The sequence below is a fragment of the Delphinapterus leucas genome, chromosome 13, assembly GCF_059928025.1.
Source record: "Delphinapterus leucas isolate spDelLeu-1000000601 "Yukka" chromosome 13, BTC_Dleu_Yukka2, whole genome shotgun sequence".
Lineage (NCBI taxonomy): Eukaryota > Metazoa > Chordata > Mammalia > Artiodactyla > Monodontidae > Delphinapterus > Delphinapterus leucas.
The window spans coordinates 64,367,323-64,389,220 of record NC_143141.1 but is presented as its reverse complement, the minus strand read 5'-3'; the positions used below and the strand labels follow the sequence as shown (position 1 = coordinate 64,389,220).

Here is a 21,898-nt window from a genome sequence, read left to right as displayed (position 1 = left end):
CGAACCCGTGTCCCTTGCATCGGCAGGCGGACTCTCAACCACTGCGCCACCAGGGAAGCCCCGCACACACATTCTTTACACGTGTGTCTTGCGTGTAAAAAATTTTTTTTCATTTGCTGTGTCATTAGATGCTGTTAAAAACACTTTATTTCCACATGACTAAGTAACTTGTTTTACAGCTTATGCAAATATAGAGTGGAAAGTTTTTTGAGGTAGCAATTTTATTCCCAAACCCCATTTTCACTTTTCTACACCATTCCTTAACTTCTAGAGACCTTCCCTCTCTGCCCTTTCTTTATGAGACTTCACTTCTGGGCTCTAAACAGTTTATCTGGAACCTACCCCTTCAAGGGCCTAGTGGTGGAGATTTGATTTATCCTGGCTTCTTTGATGTTCCACATTATTTATTTGCACTGGACATCTTGGTACTGAACATCCCCAGTGAGGGAGAATGCCCTTATATAGTGGATTATCCTTCCAAACGAGGCATTTCCTGTACCATGATGTCTTTTGGGTTTGGTAGATTTTTATTTCAATATGGAAGAGAGAGAAAAACTTTGCTTTAGGAAGATTTTAGGAGTTCTGAGATTCTGCTCTGGGTTACAGAAAAGTTCAGCACCTTGAAAAACAGGTGGTTACCTTAGAAAACTAAGTGAGACTAAGAAAGTGAACACAGAGAAGCTATTTTAATTAGTTTCAATTAATGTACTTATATCTGTAGAGCAAGCAACTGTCAGGTCCAACGATGGGGTATTTTTCTAGTCCCTGCTGTGGGAGAAGAGCCAAGAAGTATTAGCAGAAATCTGCAATCTACTTAGGAGGCAGAGAGCAACAAGCCAGTGTATGCAAAGTGCAGAATAAAATATTCTAGGCTTTTGCCATTAAGTATGGTCCTGGGACCAGCAGCACCAAACCTCACTCCAGAGCTACTGAACTGGAATCTTCATTTTAATGAAATGTAGATGGTTCATGTGCACATTTGATGTGTGAGAAGCACTGGTCAAAAGGAGTGGATCTCAATCTTTTAAGTCACAGACTCATTTTAAAATCTCATGGGACTTATGAACACTCTTGTGAAAACACGCATGGAGGATTACACAAACTCTTTCGCATTCAATTTCAGGGTTCCCCTGAACACCAATCTATTGATGGCGAGGAAGTCCTAAGTAAAACCTCCGGTCACAGTGTCAGAAGAGCTGCTGAGTGTCATCCAGAAGAGTTAGGGAAGGATTCTTACAGGAGGCAGAGCTTAAATTAAGTTTTAAAATATGGGAGAGACTGAACAGGGAGAGGAGTCAAGAAGGGTGTTTCAAGGGGGAGAAATGCATGGGTAAATTGGTCCAGAAGAGAAAACAACAGATACCAATTTTTATATGGAGTAAGATGAAGCTTAATGAGGAGATTGTAGATTGATAGCACGGTCTCCTTGCAATTCATTATCACTGTTTGGACCTCCAAAAAATGAAACTGGACTGTGGGTTCAGTGGTTGTTCCACTTTGGGGGCAACCAGGAACCCTCTGACATATGGTTCTATGAAAGACCTCATTTCCAATGACCAGCTCTCCCTCTCACTCACTCTGCCCTGGCCACATGGCCTCCAGGCTTTTCCAGGAACTCCAGGAGTGCCTGGGTACTTCTTCCCCCGAAACCAAAAGGATCCCTTAAGGTCTTTATTCAAATGAGACTTCAGAGGAGAGGCTATTCCTCTGGAATAGCAGCACCACCCACATTCCCTTTCCCTGCTTAAAGCAGGAAGAATTTCTTCGTTACCTGACATTATATTATATTTACTTATAGATTCATTTATGGCCTGCTTCCTCTAATTTGTGGACTTTCTTTGCTGTTGTATCTTGCATACCCAAAGTGGGGGCTGGCACATAGTAGGTACTCAATAAATACATATTGAATAAGTGACCCCTTGACTACAACCAGTGATGAATGTAAAAGCCATGTTCACAAACTCCATAGCTCCAGAAATAGTAACATATTAAACATTCCTGAAATATACTATACATATGCTGAGACTGAATTTTCAACCACTTTTCTTTAGTCTAGCTGAACAAGAAATACTAAACACATGGAACATTTTAAGTCCTGAAATTCAAACATTTAAAAGTAAGGTTTACAAAAAATGTCTTTATAGTCCATGTACAATGCATAACTATTTCCCTTGTAGCAAAGCTGAAACACACTGGTGTGTACTCAGCTGGGGTTTTCCTCCAAAATGCCACATTCAGACTGAATTCTTGTGTGTATGTTCTTGATTATGCCCCCCCGCCGCCCCGCCAAGTTAGATTTAAGGAAAAATGTAAGAGAAACTGGAAGTTTAGAACATTTTGAACAAGAATGTCCTTATAGCTGGAGGATTCCCCTCCTTGCTACCCAAATAGAATTGCACCAGTCCTGGAAATAAAGTTAACCTGTGCTAATGAATTTGGCTGAACAGTTGCCAAAAGCTGAGGAATTTTCTAACCAGTGATTTCCCTGTAAATAAAGAACGTCAGGTCACATCTCGGTTAGGAGATTTCACTTTCACCTAATCAAATGCAGCAGGAAATAGTATATATGAGATGGTGTGAGCATGCAGACTACAGGCCTAGCATACAGTTCTGAGCAGGTTAGACAGTGAACCACCAAATCCTAGGAGGACTCTTGGCATTTGAATTGGCTTTTGAACTCAGGTAGCACCAATTTTACTTGTGGGTAAGGCCTTCAAATATAGCTGCATACTTGGACTTGATTTTTGACTGGAAACCAGTGACTAATAAATAACATTACCTAATATCAATATTTAAATAGCCTTCCAGGCTTAAAAACCCTTTGACATTCATCTCATTCTTCCTCATCTTAGGTTGTTTGTCCATGTTGGGTAGGTGAGGCCCTTAGGATTGATTTACAGTTTGTCTCTTTCCAGAAGGGATTTAAGGCGACTTAAAAGCCTTTTGTGTATAGTGAGGAGTCATTCCTATTATATTCTTTGTGATGTGCTCTTTCTCCAGAGAGCTGTATGTCTCCCTCCTTAGATTCTTTCAAGCCTTTGCTTAAATGTTAGCTCCCCAGAGGCTTTGAACACGTCCTATACGTCAGCCTTTCACCTCCACACATTCTGCATCTGCAGATTCAACTAACTATGGATTGAAAATATTCCCCCCACAAAGTAATTCCAGAAAATTCCAAAAACCAAAACTTGAATTTGCCACACACTGGCAACTATTTACATAGCATTTATATTGTATTAGGTATAACAAGTAATCCAGAGATGATTTAAAGTATACAGGAGGATGTATGTAGGTTATATGCAAATACTGTGCTATTTTATATAAGGAAATTGAGCATCCTGGGATTTTGTTATCTTTAGGTCATCCTGGAACCAATACCTAGGACTGACTGTATAAAATTTCACTCATGGTCCTTTTTATCTCTTTACCCCCCTTTATTCATAGCACTTATCATTCAACAGATTGTATATTTATTTGTTTATTTTCTCCTCTACCCCACATCACTAGAATGTAAGCTCTATGAGGGCAAAAACTTTGTTTTATTCACAGCTGCATCCCAACAACTTGATCAGTGCTTGGCACATAGTAGGGACTTAATGAATATTTGTCAAGTGAGTAAATGAACATGTTCTCAGAGCTTAGTACAGATACCTGGCACATGATAAATATTTTTGAATCAAAGAATGCTTTATTGAATGAACTAGAGCAAGGTGTGTGATTCATTCAAGGTCATGCAGACAGTGAAAACTTGGTTTGTATAGATTTCAATCCCTGCTAATTCTTTCTCTGATGCGTCTTCATTTGTATACCTGGTATCAAATCCAGACTGTTGCATTGTCAAAGTTTCTTTATTCATCCAATTTGGTACCTGCCAGAAAGAACATTATAAAACTATGACAGTGATTATAAGATGAGCAGGAAGTAAAATTTTGTCTGTTAATGTTCTGGGCTAGTGAGAAACAAATTGAAAAAAGAGAGGGGAAGAGAGAGGTCTGCAATGATACCCCCATTTCTCCTGCTCTCCTACATGCATTTATGCACTTACATGGAAGGACAGGTACCCATATACCTCCCCCCAACACAGGCACCAAACATACTCCTACCCTGCAGGTACATAATGCCTTCAGCATCTCTGCCTTTCTTGTGTCACCTTTCTTGTTTTACCCAGTGTCAGAAGTTCCTGTGCACAAAGGACAGACCATCTTCTGATGGGCTTATTGCAGGTCGCTTAATTTGGACTCGCACGCAGAAAACCAGGAAATGTGCGGTGGGGGACATCCAGGACAGTCCTTACATTTACTTCACAGAGAACATTTTATAGGGATGTTTGAAAACCACATCTGACAATAATCTCCTGCTAGGGTCCCAAGGTCAGTTAGGCTCAGGCTCAGGCCCCTTTGCTGCAGCTCGCTCTGCTCATGGACCAGACTCATCAGCACACCTCTCCCACCCGGCATTGTGGATGCTCTGAAGCCCACTTGTTAGCCTGTGTCCTCAATGCTGTAGAAACAATGGTTGTGGTAGTTTCCTCAAGGAGGATAACGGATAGGTAGACGTGTGCCCTTGAGAGTGCTTTGAGCTGCCTGACTGCTGACTGAACTGGAGAAGGAAGGGAGGGGAGCCATTTCACACATTCAACAGGAATTTATTGGGGGCCCACACGGTGCCAAGGAATTGGGCCAGTAATGTTGGCACTGCTCTTGGGCTGACCTATGTTTCTCTCATCTTTCCAAACCTACTTGACTCAATATGAAAGCTGTGTTCCAGAGGCCTTCATCTTAACCTTCCAGGGACATCTAGATGCTCCTGGCTGTGGTCCAGTCACTTGTCTGAGCAGAAGGACATGTTATGCAAATTAGGCACCCACACAAGAATCAGCACATGGTAACCCTGTGTTTTGTACCTAAGCCCAGAAATGCTGTGAGATTTATCAAGTGAACACTGAATGCTGAGCTTTTCAAAGGTAGCTGTCTCCTTTGTGGTCCTATATTAAAATCTCTGTTCCTAGAGTGGTCTAAGACTCCTTTTTGGTTTGTAAAGTCCTATCTTTAAATTGTTTCTAATTGTGGATCTGTCTAGAAAGCAAAGAATAAGAATTGTGCACATTCATTCCATTATGCTGTAACTCTCAGGACCTGCTGCATAAATCTGCTTGATAGTGAATGCGACCTAACATTCTTATTGTTATGCAACATATACATGTTGAACACCAGAGTATAAGGTGCTGTGACAGGTACTCTAAAGGATGCAAAGAAGAATTATGCTGCCTACACTTGGGCAGTTTATAATTTGCTGAGGTGATAAAGCAAGCATACAAGTAACTATAATCCAAGACACTATGTGATAAATGTCATCAGCTCCATGATATTTTACAAATGCCAAATAGGGACACATGTTCTGACATGTTATCTGACAATGGGACAACATGTATCTAAATTGAGACCATCTGGATTATCTAGGATGGATACTGCTATTTCACTGTACATTAGTGGTTTTAAAGGTTTTTCCTTTTTAAATGGAATTGTAAGAAGGACCTTGGTATATGTTATAGGCAAAAGTGCAGCTGTTCTGGTTGACCTGTAGTGGGGAGCCCTTCCCCTCCTAGCCCTCTACCCTTTCACTAAGGAGTTTCTTGAAACTTCCTTCTGACTCTCATGGGCTCCAAGAAACACAGTTGAAACTATGGCAAGATGATGAGTAAGTGGACAGATTGCTTCCAGTTGGAGTGATCAGGGTGGCCTGATGGAGGAGGTGGCATTTGAAGTTAGTCTTAGTATAGGGTGATCGTTGGACTTTGCACTGTACAGGGCTGAAGCATGTGGTCTAAGTGTACCTACACTAGGCACAGATCTTCACAACCTGGTAAATGGCCTCCGTAGAGGGTGTCAGGGAGGATCCAGCACTTGGTGCCTTCCCAGTCACGTGGACTTCTCCCCCCACATTGCTGAATTTCGTGGTGGTGAAGGATCTGAGGTTCATCTCCGGCCTCCTCTGACCTTCTCTTCTCTCCCTTGCCCCTCCTCCTCCTCCTCTCTGTCCCTCCATAAGGAACTTTCTGCTGTCCCTGTGTCTGCTCAAAGGCCCAGCTTCTCTGGATATTTGTCCTTTGCCAGCAGCTACACTTACAGTGGATTCTAACATTTATTTCTTTAGCATTAGACCCCAGAAGCAGACACCCAGGTCACGGCAACAATGAGTGAACACTACTATCCTCAGAGAATGCTGTGCTTTCTTCCAAGGAGGCCAGGCTTGGGAGGGAGGACCCACTCAGGAGCCATAGAACCAGTGAACTAGAACTCTGGTCCTTTAGCATAGCTAATTCTGGCTAATCAAGGTTTTACAGCACCTTGGAGTATAGTTAACCTTCATTGGGAAGTGGGCTGCCTACTCTGAGGTTCATGCTGTCTTGCAATACCCAAATATTAGGATTTTATTTTATTTTATTATTATTTTTTTTTTTGCGGTACGTGGGCCTCTCATTGTTGTGGCCTCTCCCATTGCGGAGCACAGGCTCCGGACGTGGAGGCTCAGCGGCCATGGCTCACGCACCCAGCCTCTCCGCGAAATGTGGGATCTTCCCGGACCGGGGCACGAACCCATGTCCCCTGCATCGGCAGGTGGACTCTCAACCACTGCGCCACCAGGGAGGTCCAAATATTAGGATTTTAGATGGAGGAATGAGCAAATCTCAGACACTATTCTTTTCCTTAATTGCTTTGTTATCCCTTGTCAGGCTAAAGACCTAGTTAGCTATAAAAGAAAACAGGGTTTCCACAGAAAGATGAAAGTCATACCCAGACTTACAGATGTGTGAGGGCTGTGCAGAAAATTCAATTTGATTAAAAAATATATTTGTTGAGGTTTTTTCTTTATTGTTTAAAGCAGTCTTAGGTTCACAGCAAAATCACGCAGAAAGTGCATAGAGTTTCCATATACCTTCTGCTCCCACACTCATACAGCCTCCCCCTGTATCAACATCCTGCAGCAGAGTGGTACATTTATTACAGTCAATGAACCTGAATTGACACATCTTTATCAGCAGTCCACAGTTTGTGTTAGAGTTCACTCTTGGTGTTGTACATTCTGTGGGTATGGACAAATATACAATGACCTGAATCCACTATTATAGTATCATACAGAATAGTTTTACTGCCTTAAAAATCAGCTGTACTTCACCTATTCATCCATCCCTTCCCCCTTATTCCTGGCAACAACTGATCTTTTTACTCTCTCCATAGTTTTGCCTTTTCCAGAATGTTATATAGTTGGAATTGTACAGTATGTAGCCTTTTCAGATTAGCTTCTTTCACTTAGTAATATACATTTAAGTTTTCTCCATGTCTTTTCATGGCTTGATAGCTCATGTCCTTTTAGCACTAAATAACATTCCATTGTCTGGATGTACCACAGTTTATCAATTCTCCTACTGAATATTTGTTGAGTTTTTACTCTGAATAAAGCATTAAACTATATGCAATTGGGGGATATAATAACATAAGACATAGTTTATAAAACAAGACATTGTTCTGTTGTTCAAGGAGCTTACACTCCACTAGGGAGTTTTGTTAAGGGGCGGACTGGAGCAAAGATGTTACAAGGAAGGAGAGGTTCCAACTGGTTAGATTCCAGGCTTCGTGAAAGCACATGAGGAGGGATGAGAAGAATGGGTAGGATTCCAGCGTTGTTATGGGCTGAGTCGTGTCACCTCAAAATCCATATCTTGATGTCCTAATCCCCAACACCTCAGAATGTGTCAATACTTGGAGCTGGGGTCTTTAAAGAGGTAATTAAGGCTAAATGAGGCCTTATGGGTGGACCCTAAGCCAATATGACTGGTGTACTTATCAGAAAAGGAAAAGACATCAGGGATCATGCACAGAGTAAAGGCCCTCTGATGACACGGCAGGAAAGCAGCCATCTGCAAAACAAGGAGAGAGGCCTTAGAAGAAAGCAGCCCTGCCTGCATCTTGATCTGGGACTTCCAGCCTCTAAAATGGGAGAAAACAGGTGCATGTTGTTTAAGCCACCCAGATTTTTTTATAGCAGCCCTAACAAACTAATACATACGTGAAGATGGGAAGGTGGGTAATTCGACAGTGAGAATGGCATGAGGAATGTGCAGAGGCTGAGAAACACGGCTGAGCTCAAGAACACGACAGAGCCGAGGTTGGCTGGTTGTTGGGGCCGTGTTACCAGGCTGTGGTTGGCCTTGGGGTAGCCAGCAGAGGGGAGTTCATGAAGGTGCCATGGTGGGATGGGTCCCGGGATTTCCCTTGTGAGTTCAGCCACCATGGCAGCAGTGCCTTGGTCTTAGTTGGTGTTTGTATTCTACAAATGTCTTTAAAATGCATTGGCTTGCTTCTATGTTACCCTTGGTGCCAGCACACAATGGTTTTAATAGGCTGAATCTGCAACACTAAAAAACATGTTTTGACAGAGAAACACTAGCTAAGAAGATGCTGTGGTGTTTCTTGTCACCGGGCGAGCACCAGGCCTTTCCTGGCTTTCCTTCTCAATCTCAAGGCAAACAGTTCTCCAAAATGGTGCTGCGGACATGTCTGATTGATTAAAAGAACATCGGAGCTTAATAGGACCTTAGAAGTCGCTAATTCTGCCCCCGCCCTATTTTACAGCAGAGGAAATGGAAGTCTAGAAAAAGTTAGTGACGTTCTCAAGATCATCCAGTTAGTTAATGGCAAAGGCTTCTAAGTCTAGAAAGTTGTTGTTATTATTACTTTTTGCTAAATAATTTTGATTTTATTTGGAAAAAGAGGCTCATCCCTGCAAGGATTAGGATGGGAAAGTGCTATGAATAATGTCTCTGGAGGGATCAATGGCATCAAGGTGAAAATTGTGTACTCTGGAGTCAGACACCAGGGTTCAAACCCCAGCTCTCCATTGGCTAGTTGTGTGACCTTGGGGTTCCTGCTTAAGCTCTCGAAGACTTAGTGCTTTATCTGTAAGAATGGTGTTGTTGAGGGGAGGTTATCATAGAACTCATCTTGAGAGAGGGTATCAAGATTAAGTGAAATAGGGACTTCCCTGGCAGTCCGGTGGTTAAAACTCCGAGCTCCCAATGCAGGGGACATGGGTTTGATCCCTGGTCAGGGAACTAAGATCCCACACACCACATGGTGCGGCCCCCCATAAAGAAAAACAAGCAAAAAAAACACAATAGGAAGATTAAGTGAAACAGTTGTTATGAATGTGACTGGCACATTATCAAACCTCAAAAAGAAAAAAACCTCAAAGTGTTTTTCCTACCCCACAAGGATAGTCTTGTTTGTCTCTGTGTCCCTAGGACCTGGAACAAGCCCTGTCACAGAGCCCATGTGCAACAAATGTGTGTTGAATGAATAAAGCATCAGAAGTGGCCCAGGAGGAACAGTAGCACATACAGCTGGGAAAAGAAAAAGGAAAACAGATGATAAAAAATGGATAAGGGAGATCTGCAAATACTGAGATTCTTAGGCAAGTGGAAAGATTTGAGAAATATTCAATGGGAGTAAATGGGAAAGAAGAATCTCTCACCTCCAGGGGGTTGCATGGGACCATACAACAGGTGCACTTGACATGCCTTGCAAAGCATGAAGTACAAAACAGGTGTGCAGGAGCCATCAATACCAGAAGCAGCCTCATCTTACTAGGATTTGAAGGAGAGGTTACCCCAAGCATCTTGAGAGGCATACACTGTTTAGACCTCAGGAAGCAGGGAGGTCAAGGGGGAAGAGACTGAGGACAGTCTCAGGCAGCACCAGTAAAAATAGACCCAAGAATAAAGACTTTGCAAGGTGGAGTGTATTAAGCATATCTTTTTATTCTGATGCTTTGACATCTTGGGGCCATGCAGATACTGGAAGGGACTGCCCCTCTCAGGGTTAGCTAATGCCCAGAGATAGCAAACAGCTTGCATGGGAACATATCTTTTTTCTTTTTTTTTTTTTGGATCTTAGTTCCCCAGGGATCGAACCTGTGTCCCCTGCAGTGGAAGCGCAGAGTCCTAACCACTGGACCGCCAGGGAAGTCCTGGGAACATGTCTTTTATATGCACACCAACCAATCCAAAGGCCATACCCCAGCCACCCCCTTTAGATCAGACTCCCAAAGGGCTCTCAGTGGGAGCCCACCATCCCCCTGCCCTAAGAAGCTGAAGACCAGATACCAGACAACGAGACCTCCCACCCCCCAACCCAGAGCCCACTGAAATGACTCAAACTAGCCCATTCTAAACCTGCGTACCCTGCCTTGCCTTGCCTTTCCCGTGGAAGTCATGATACAGTCTTTCACTCATGTTCTTCCCCCTTGTTCCTCTTCCTTCTGTTAGGCCCTGGTGCTTCCCCATGTTGTCTGCATGGTGTGCTATGGCTCCTGTGTCTAGGGATCTATGACTATAAAAACCTTCAGGACAGTTTTTTTCATGTCTGCGTGTCTTACCACACCTGACTAAAACACACCCCAGGTACCCTTACAAAAAGGAGCCATCCGCGTTTCTAGGATTGTCCTCTCTACCGAGATGACAGCCCTCTCTTCCCTTATTGAGCATGTTTTTTTTTTTGTTTGTTTTGTTTTTTTGCGGTACGTGGGCCTCTCACTGCTGTGGCCTCTCCCGTTGCGGAGCACAGGCTCCGGAAGCGCAGGCTCAGCGGCCATGGCTCACGGGCCCAGCCGCTCCGCGGCATGTGGGATCCTCCCGGACCGGGGCACGAACCCGTGTCCTCTGCATCGGCAGGCGGACTCTCAACCACCGCGCTACCAGGGAAGCCCCTGAGCATATTTTTCTCTTTGGTTTGGAGTTGATATTCTCCTGTGTTCTGAGAAGTTACTTTCTGCATCTCTGTCTCTCACTGTCTCTGTTTCTGTCTCTGTCAGTCTTTCTGTCTCATTTACTTATTAGCCCACACATCTTTTTTGCTCTCTTGTTTGAGGTTGGAGGACAGAGGAGCTAAAGCTGAATGGAGGAAACAAGTTGATGGTTTCTACACCCATTTCTTTTTTTTTTTTTAATTATTTCTACTGGATTTATTATTTTTCCTTTTAAATATTTATGTATTTATTTGGTTGCACCGGGTCTTAGTTGCAGCTTGTGGGCTCCTTAGTTGTGGCATGCGAACTCTTAGTTGCAGCCTGCAGGTGGGCTCTAGTTCTCTGACCAGGGGTCAAACCTGGGCACCCTGCATTGGGAGCATGGAGTCTTATCCACTGCGCCACCAAGGAAGTCCCCTCTACAGTCATTTCTAACATGACCCCAAAGAAGTACACCTCTTCTCCTGTAGCCTGAGCTGTTTCAAAACTGCTCTCAATGCTAGTGACTCAGATTTCTTGTTTAGTTTTTAACTTTTATTCCCCACTCCTGACAAGCTTTTAATATTTTTAAAAAGTAGCCAATCACTTATTAGAATGGCTAAAGTTTAGAAAACTGACAGTACCATTTGCTGGCAAGGATGTGGAGCAACAGGAACTCTCATTCATTGCTGGTGTGAATTAAAAATGGTAACAGCCACTTTGGAAAACAGTTTGGCAGTTTCTCACAAAGTTAAACATAGTCTTTCCATAGGACCTAGCAATCACACTCCTACATATTTACCCAACTGAGCTGAAAACTTATGTCCACACGAAAACCAGCGTGGGAGTATTTATAGCAGCTTTATCCATAAATGCCTAAAACTAGGAGCAACCTTCAGTAGATGAATGGCTAAACGAATGATGGTATAGTCATACAACTGAAAGAGCAATCAAACCACACAAAGATACGGATGAATCTTAAATGCATGTTGCTAAGTGAAAGAGGCTAGTCTTCAAAGGCTACACACTATATAATTCCACTTATATGACATCTTGGAACAGGTAGAACTCTTATAGAGATGGTGGATAGATTAGTGGTTGCCAAGCACTTCGAGTGAGAGAAGAGTTGAATAGGTAAACCACTGGGGATTTTTTTAGCATGGTGAAACTATTTTTATGATGCTGTAAAAATGGTAGGTGCATGAAACTATGCACTTGTCAAAACCCATAGAACTTTACAGCACAAAGGGTGAAACTTAATTGTGCAAATTAAAAAAACCATTTAGGAGGTTGTAGGATCCCAGGATGGAATACAAAATATGAGAAAAGAATCTAATTGTATTATAAATGCATGAACAATTTCACTGAAGGGGGTGGGGGAAAAATGCTGACCTAAGTACATTTTGAAATAAGTGGAGTCTGTAAAGTTAAAGGCAAAAGGAATTATACAGAAGCACTCTAGTTTATAAAGTCATTTTCTACAAGGTTACAGGCTAGCAATTATGTAAGTACTCTACAGTGCACTGGAATTGAGCAATTAAGTAATGGATGGCTGAGGGTGGGAGCCAGGTTTCTCACTATAGGGGAGAGGATCTAGACAAGCAAGGGGAGAAAGCTAGGGTGATCCATGTGGTACTGGGTTACAGTCGGAGACATCAGTATGAACCTGTATTTAGCTTAATATAGATATAGATAGTTAGATAAAAAATTTATAGATATATGTGTATATACATGTTAACATAAATACATATACATTCTTTCTGTGTTAGCTGAGAGGACCTACAAGTGACAACACCCCAGTAGCTCCCAGCACACCCAGATTATGGTCTCTAATACTATTCTCCCATAAAAGAACTAGGGCTCCATGGAGAAATCTCTGACTCTAGAACTAGGGCAGGAAATATACAAGATGAACCTGGAGCATCTTGTAGTCCCAGAAAGTAAGGAAGTGCTCAAGAGAACCCCACAATGACTGGAATATTTTAAGGGACATAGGAGCCAACTGAAAGAGCACTGGATGGCCAAAGTGGAAACGATTTGAGCAACAAAATAAAGTAATGTTGGGTTATAACTCAAAGCATAAATATCCATGAATCCATGCTGATATAAATAAATGATTGAATAAATAAATAAATAGGAGACAATAGATACATCTCCCCTGCAGATGAATTCCAAATAATTTATGTAAATATTTCTCTGTCAAAGAGTAGAGTATAACTCCCCACTCCTTAATTGTGGGCTGCACATAGTGACTTCCTTTCAAAGAATACAATATGAAAAGATAGGGGAAAAGTAACTTGACAGTGGAGAAACCTGACAAACACAATCTCAGCCAGGTGATCAAGGTCAACGTCAACTGTCATACATCATACTGATAATATCAATATGTAGCCTTCACATGATTTGATGAGAATGGCACTTTATCTGTGTGGTCTTCCTCTCAAAAACTCATAGCCACAGTCTACTCATGAGAAAACATCAGACAATTCCTAACTGAGGGACATTCTACAAAATACTTGACCAATTCTCCTTTAAACTGTCAAAGTTATCAAAAACAAGGAAAGCCTTTGAAACTGTCACAGCAAAGAAAAGCCTAAGGAGATATGACAATTACATGTAATGTGTTGTGCTGAATGGGATCCTGGAACAGAAAAAGAATATTAGGTAAAAACTGAAGAAATTTGAATAAAGTATTTTATTCAGACTTTAGTTAAAAATAATGTATCAATATTAGTTCACGAACTGTTACAAATGTACCATATTAATGTAAGATGTTAATAACAGGAAAACAGTGTATGGTAACTCTATTATCGTTGCAATTTTTCTGTAAGTCTAGAACTATTTTAAAATAAAAAAAGTTTATTTTTTAAAAAGTGCTGGGAAGAGGATCTGGGCTTAATTATTTTGTTTACAGCTGGCTTCTGTCTTTAACTCTTTCCTCTATAATTTAGAGCTTAGAAATTTAACTTTTTAAATAATAAAATGAGTAAATTTTTTATTTTGGCTGCATTGGGTCTTCATTGCAGTGCACAGGCTTCACATTGTGGGGGCTTCTCTTGTTGCAGAGCACGGGCTCTAGGCACGCGGGCTTCAGTAGTTGCAGCATGCGGGCTCAGTAGTTGCAGCATGTAGTCCCTAGAACGCACAGGCTTCAGTAGTTGTGGTGCATGGGCTCAGTAGTTGTGGCTCATGAGCTCTAGAGCACAGGTTTAGTAGTTGTGGTGCACAGGCTTTGTTGCTCTGTGGCATGTGGGATCTTCCCAGACCAGGGATCAAACCTGTGTCCCCTGCATTGGCAGGTGGATTCTTAACCACTGCACCACCAGGGAAGTCGATTAAAATGAATAAAATTTAACTCATCATAAATAAAGAGCTTTCTCTCAGAAAATTGGAAGTAAACAATTAAACCAGCCAAAAACGGGGTTGATATGTGTACAAAATATAGGACTCTATGTTGTTTTCCATACTAATAATAAGGGTTTATGATTGCACTATTGATGTGCATTACTGAAAGGCAACTATGAAAGTTCCATGACAAACATAAATTTTAAAGTTAGTTATAGTCTATATTGATACATACCTTCAGTATACAAAATACTGCTGGCTCTGGATGTGGTTTGAAAATGGATGACTTGAGAAAATCCTGGTGAACTTGAACCCTTAAGTATCAATAAATAGGTAAGTGGATATTTTGAAATTTTGACGAGAAACTCCTGCTCACATTTGCCCAGCACTGGCAAGTATATGTCTGGCAGTCTTTGGAATCCTCTAGAAATTGTGTAGACTCTAGTGGCCATCATCCCTAAGAAGATGGGCAGCTCTGAAGTCTTCTCTGAAGGTCTCTGGTGGCCACAATTGTCTTGAGAAAGTGCAGGAAGACAGAGAAGGTAACCTCTCCGCAAAGCAAGTAGTTAAAGGACTTTCTTTTGGTGTAAATACTGACCCTGGCACCACCTCTGCTCTCTCCCCAGATCCAATTTGTCACCAAGTCAGATAGATTGGACTACCTCATGTGGCTTCTCATAGCCATCAGGGTAAAATACAAAGTACAAAGCTGGCTAAAAATAACTTCTGTTGTGCCCTGGCTCTTGCCTACTTCTCCAAACTCATCTTCCAAACCCTCCTCAGTTTCTAAACACACTGAGTTACTTGTGGGATTCAAAACTGCCACATTCTTTCACTGCTCTGTGTGTGTAGTGCTGCCTCTTCTTCCTAGAATACCCCTCCCCCGCCCTCCATCTGACTACCACTTCCCTGTCCTTTAGGGCTCCCTGCCTCTGTCAAGTGCTCTGGGGTCCTGTTGGCTGGGCTACTGTCCCTCCTCTGTGTTATTATCGCTCCTTGCCCATGGCTCTGTCCCATGTCTTATCTCCTGGAATGTACCTCACGCCTCCTTCATATTCTCTTACTCATCCTTCAAGACTCCCCTTGGGTAGCCCTTCTCCCATTCATTAGTCAGAGTTAATCTTCCCCTGCTCGGTGAGTCATCAAGATTTTGTCCCTTGGTCTTGTTTATGGTTTCCTTTGCTGTGCAAAAGCTTTGAAGTTTCATTAGGTCCCATTTGTTTATTTTTGTTTTTATTTCCATTTCTCTAGCAGGTGGGTCAAAAAGGATCTTGCTGTGATTTATGTCATAGAGAGTTCTGTCTATGTTTTCCTCTAAGAGTTTGATAGTTTCTGGCCTTACATTTAGGTCTTTAATCCATTTTGAGCTTATTTTTGTGTATGGTGTTAGGGAGTGATCTAATCTCATACTTTTACATGTACCTGTCCAGTTTTCCCAGCACCACTTATTGAAGAGGCTGTCCTTTCTCCACTGTACATTCCTGCCTCCTTTATCAAAGGTAAGGTGACCATATGTGCATGGGTTTATCTCTAGGCTTTCTATCCTGTTCCATTGATCTGGGAGAAAATATTTGCAAATGAAGCAACTGACAAAGGATTAATCTCCAGAATTTATAAGCAGCTCATGCAGCTCAATAACAACAAAACAAACAACCCAATCCAAAAATGGGCAGAAGACCTAAATAGACATTCTCCAAAGAAGATATACATACTGCCAATAAACACATGAAAGGATGCTCAACATCACTAATCATTAGAGAAATGCAAATCAAAACTACAATGAGATATCATCTCACACCAGTCAGAATGGCCATCATCAAAAAATCTACAAACAATAAATGCTGGAGACAGTGTGGAGAAAAGGGAACACTCTTGCACTGCTGGTGGGAATGTGAATTGGTACAGCCACTGTGGAGAACAGTATGGAGGTTCCTTAAAAAAACTACAAATAGAACTACCATATGACCCAGCAATCCCACTACTGGGCATATACCCTGAGAAAACCAAAATTCAAAAAGAGTCATGTACCAAAATATTCATTGCAGCTCTATTTACAATAGCCCGGAGATGGAAACAACCTAAGTGTCCATCATTGGATGAATGGATAAAGAAGAAGTGGCACATATATACAATGGAATATTACTCAGCCATAAAAAGAAATGAAATTGAGCTATTTGTAATGAGGTGGATAGACCTAGAGTCTGTCATACAGAGTGAAGTAAGTCAGAAAGAGAAAGACAAATACCGTATGCTAACACATATATATGGAATTTAAGAAAAAAAAATGTCATGAAGAACCTAGGGGTAAGACAGGAATAAAGACACAGACCTACTAGAGAATGGACTTGAGGATATGGGGAGGGGGAAGGGTAAGCTGTGACAAAGCGAGAGAGAGGCATGGACATATATACACTACCAAACGTAAGGTAGATAGCTAGTGGGAAGCAGCCGCATAGCACAGGGAGATCAGCTTTGTGACCGCCTGGAGGGGTCGGATAGGGAGGGAGGGAGGCGGAAGAGGGAAGAGATATGGGAACATATGTATATGTGTAACTGATTCACTTTGTTATAAAGCAGAAACTAACACACCATTGTAAAGCAATTATACTCTAATAAAGATGTAAAAAAAAAAAAAGATTTTGTCCCTCTCTCATAGTCCTGAGTTGCATCTGACTTGTGTTAGTTGTTGGCATACATATTTTTCTGGATTTTTCACCTCATTGCTAACCATTTCAGAACAGGCAGCTTATCTGCACCTTTTATTTTAGCACAATGCCTGGCCCAACACCTGCTGATTAAGGTAATTGCCGTTTCTGTGGTTACAGTGGCCTCTAGGCAACTAAACATCTCAAGGCAGATGCCTGAGGCTGCCCCAGTTGACCCCATTTCTGGACAGGCTATGCCAGTCTTTATATGACTCAATGAGCTTCAAACAACAAGGAAATGGAACTTACAGCATGTTTATTTCTCCTCTCTAGATACCTGTTTTGCAATCATGACCAAACAGAAGGATTAAACCCAGACCAGAATCTGAAACATAAAAAGCCTTGTCAATTACACCATTGTTTCCTGCTGGAGCAAGCAGAGAGGCCTCTGCTGCACATTCCTGGGACATGAATAATATCAGTTGTGATTACACTTCAGTATCTCATCCATCACCAGCCTGTGAACATTGACTATAACCTAATTAGGAAATGTGAAGGTCCCTTTGCTGGGGATGAGTGCCCGGCAAACACAGGTCCACTTGCCTCTCCCCGTGGTAGGAACCCTTGAGGCTCACACACAAGTTTGCAGGGTTCTAGGACAGACCTCACCCGTCTAGTTGCATTCCTCACGTAACCACCAGTAAGCTGAGATCACAACACCTTGGATTCCATCCTATATTACACTCCTCCTCAAATGCATTGCAAGGGAGATATATCAGGACTGACAACAACAGTCACTTTCAAATGGATGTTAAAGAATTAACTAAGTGATTAACTCACTTTGCCTAATACATTTTTTGTTTACTGCTTTTGACTGGCTTCAATCAGGAATGCTGAACTTGTTGACAATTGCCTTCTCATCTTTTATTGAATTCTTCTAAACCTGTCTTTTCTTACACAGCTCTTAAAACGCATTCAGAGGGCTGCATTCTATCTTCCAAAGTGCAGAGACCAGAGGACTAAGGATGTCTGCAGGCTTAATTACAGGTGATGAGACACCTTCCTTAAAATTCCTTTGCAGGAGAAAAAAAGTACAGGCTCTTCTCTGTACAAAATGCTCACTGACCCCTCACTTCTCATTCATGGACTTTAACTTGTGGCATTCATTATTCAGTCCTCTGTCCACGCACTTTTCCCACACTCGTTGAGCATCAGCTGTGGTGCAAATCCGCTTCACGCCCACCGTGCCCCGGCATCCAGCATTTACAGAGTAATTGGCAGGAGCAAAGAAGAGGCCTATGGCCACAAGCAGTGAGAGGAACTCACCTGTTCCAGCGTCCAGCCAAGCACGCAAAGCCCCAAGCCACTGAGCAAACTGATAAGTCAACTTTAATTCTACTGGAAGATGTTTTCGGTCAAACCACCCTCTGCCTACTTAGTGTACATTCCTATAAACTATACTTTGCCCTGATAATGTGTGAGCTTCAGTGTCATGATCCAAGGTTCTTTTGCTGTTGGGCATGGCGTCTCAGGGATGATCCCTAGAATCCTTTGTCTTGAATCCTGGTTAAGCCACTCTACAGTGTCATGATAGTTTTCCACCTGTCTTGGTCACCAGATTTTAACTACAAGTGAGGACATCCTGCTACTTCTGCCTTCTAACTTGGTGTTTGCCTGTGTTATGTCTGGACACTGCTTCATTCCCTTCATTGCTATGCCCTGTTTGTTTGAATTTCTGTGGTCACCCTAACCCCTACCTGTCCCAGCAGCTCCACCCCTGTTCACAACTTGTTCTGATGCCATGCCTTACTGAAAAATCATGATACTTGTTTAAAAATTTTATCTATTTATTTTTTGGCTGCGTTGGGTCTTTGTTGCTGTGCGTGGGCTTTCTCTAGTTGCGGTGAGAGGGGGCTACTCTTCGTTGCAGTGCATGGGCTTCTCATTGTGGTGGCTTCTCTTGTTGCGGAGCATGGGCTGTAGGTGCAGTGGCTTCACTAGTTGTGGCTCACGGGCTCAGTAGTTGTGGCGCACAGGCTTAGTTGCTCAACAGCATGTGGGATCTTCCCGGACCAGGGCTTGAACCTGTGTACCCTGCATTGTCAAGTGGATTCTTAACCACTGCGCCACCAGGGAAGTCCCAGAATCAGGGTATTTGATAGGGAGAATATTGTTGTTACTGCTGTTGCTTTACTGTTAAGGGAACTGAGGCTCAGAAGGATTAAGTGACTTGGCCAACTGGATGTCTAATACCCAGTAGAGTCAGGCCTTAACCTAGGTCCCCATCTCCAAACAGTTTGCTCTTTGCTCAAATCTGTGCTTTTTGCTCTAAAAATCTTAAGGATGGTTTTAAAAATTAGATGTGATTAAAAGGTAAAAGTATACAGAAATAAATGTTTTACTGTTATTGTCATCAGCAGGTGGGATTCCTCCAATCTGCAGCAATGCATTTCTTCTGGGTCTATCCAGGTCTTTGAAACAGAAAATCTGCTGCTTCCTGCATCAGATGAAGCTTGCACATGGATGGCAAATTACAACACTGTCTATAGATGCCAGGTGTGAACCAGTCATGTTTCAAAAATTCATTTGTGGTTATTTAAAATGGAGGCCTTGGGACTTCCCTGATGGCACAGTGGTTAAGAATCGCCTGCCAATGCAGGGAACACGGGCTCAACCCCTGGTCTGGGAAGATCCTACATGCCGCGAAGCAACTAAGCCCGTGGACCACAACTACTGAGCCTGCGCTCTAGAGCCCGTGCGCCACAACAAGAGAAGCCATTGCACTGAGAAGCCCGTATACTGCAACGAAGAGTAGCCCCATTTGCCACAACTAGAGAAAGCCCGTGCGCAGCAACGAAGACCCAACACAGCCAAAAATAAATTAAATAAATAATTTTAAAAAAATAAAATAAAATGGAGGCCTCATTTTCCCAAACAGATAATGTTATAAATGGTGGTTAGATTCTTGGGTTATCCCACAAGGCTGTTTAATTAATAATGTTGCTGGAGTACATTTCTAGTTCATAAGGTGGCTAAAGTAATTCATATATTATGCCATTGCAACATAATCATCAAGGCCCTGGTCAATTAAGGAATGCTTATTTTGAGCCCTGTAGAACTGTCTTCTGACAGCAGTAGTGAGTCTGTCACTATAGGTTCTAGAGTACATAGAGGGGCTGTTGGGAAGTTTCCCATATTTTAATAGCTGAAAGAACTGGTTTGTCAGATGAGAAGTGAGAAGGTATTCTCGTGAGGGGTCAGGTGGCTTGAAAAATATGTGCAGATGTGGAGTAGAAAAAGGGCAAGGAAAGAGAAATCCCAGGAACAACAAAAAGATGTGAGTAGAGGGGTTGGAAGAAATCAGAGTTATCTGAAGATGAGAAGTAAAATCTGACAAGGAAATGGAAACTAATAAAGAGATTTAGAGAATGTGGATTTAGAAGGTTAGGGATTTATAATGTGAGAGACAGAAGATGACTGGCAGAAGATGATTTTGAATGGCTTTTGATAGAGCAACTTCAGTTTTAGAGAAATGTACTAAAGAAAAAGCTATACTAATAAAGCTTATGTAACTTAACTCTAACTGGGAGTAACCAATGGGCTGACAGATTAGCCACAGATTCTTACTGATGAGGGACAGGGTACAGCCCAGGAAGGACACGAGGTCTGAGGACTAATGGGAAAGAGCCTTGCAGAGAAGCTAAATGTTATCCCATCCCAGTAAAATAAGGAAAAAGCAGCCCTACAGTAGATGGCTTGGGTGGAAAATGCATCTCCATGTTAGTCTTTGCCCTATTTTAATACAGCTGACCCTCCATATCTGTGAGTTCTGCCTCCATGGATTCAACCAATCACAGATCAAAAATATTATAAAAGAAAATTTCACAAAGTTCCAAAATTTGAATTTGCTGCCCTGGCAACTATTTACATAACATTTTTTGGGGGGGTGGGGTGTTGCTGTGTGGCAAGTGGGACCTTAGTTCCCCGACCAGGAATCGAACCTGCACCCCCTGCATTGGAAGCTTGGAGTCTTAACCACTAGACTGCCAGGAAAGTCCCTATGTAACATTTACATTGTATTAGGTATTACAAGTAATCTAGTGATGATTTAAAGTATACGGGAGGATGTGTGTAGCTTATATGCAAATACTACACCATTTTATATGTGGGGCTTGAGCATCTGTGGATTTTGGTCTCTGCAGGGAGGGGGCCTGGAACCAATCCCCTGAGGATACCAAGGAACATGGTACTAGAATGGGAGGAAATCTTGACTAGAATAGGATTTGGTCCAAGGTAAAGAAAGCTACAGAGTAATGATTAAGTGGATGGCACTATTCTCAAAGGTGCTGTCATGGGCTCCTTGGTTGGTTGATGGGTTTACAAAGGGAAAAAGCCTGGACAAGGTCTGGAAACAGGAGACTGAGAAAGGAGGATTGATACCTCTTTGTCAAGAGCATAAGAATGCTATCTCTTTCGTGACCTGGAGCAAGCTCTGCAGATCTTGTTGCCTTGAGGGAAGTGTTTCTCTTCTTTAAAAGGGATTTTGATTATACTCTTTCTGGGAAGGATGAGCATGTGTGTTGTTTGGCTGAAAGTCCAAAGTGTTGTTCCAGATTGAACAATTCAGTCTTTGGGGAGAGATCTTACTTTGAGCTATTATGTCTCATGGGTTGCCCTAATTGGAAGTGGAGGATCATATTTTAGGATAAGATTAGCCTCCTTAGGTAGAGGGATAAAGTTGCCTAGAGGAAGGGAGAAATTTGCAACATGATGGATTTAAGAATGTTACTGAGGAGGGACAGGGGAGCAAGGCTAGGAACCAGGTGACCCAACGAGAGGATCTATGTGAAGAATTTAACTTGCTCTTTAATTTTTTTCATACACTCTGGGAATGGTGATGTTTAGGGTCATTAAAAGAGTTTTTCTCATTGCAGTATAGTTGATTTATAACGTGTTAGTTTCTGTTGTACAGCAAAGTGAATCAGTTATAGGGTCATTTTTAATATTAAAAATTATCATCTTGTCTATCTCCCAACCCTCAGTCAAGTCCAACAGCTTTGTGTTGTTGATGGAATGGGGTGAATTAAGGATGTGATAATAGAGGGAAATGTTACCTTCTGCTGAGG

The 21,898-nt window shown here is 42.2% G+C and overlaps 1 long non-coding RNA gene across 1 annotated transcript in view; it reads right to left on the bottom strand.

The window, feature by feature from the left end:
- Positions 1–1,813: 1,813 nt before the first annotated feature.
- LOC111174873 (uncharacterized) overlaps positions 1,814–21,898 on the bottom strand; it is a 61,455-nt gene continuing 41,370 nt past the window's right edge. Inside the window, exon 4 of the long non-coding RNA XR_002644583.2 lies at positions 1,814–3,868. This is a non-coding gene — a long non-coding RNA (uncharacterized LOC111174873). The remainder of the gene's footprint in view (positions 3,869–21,898) is intronic.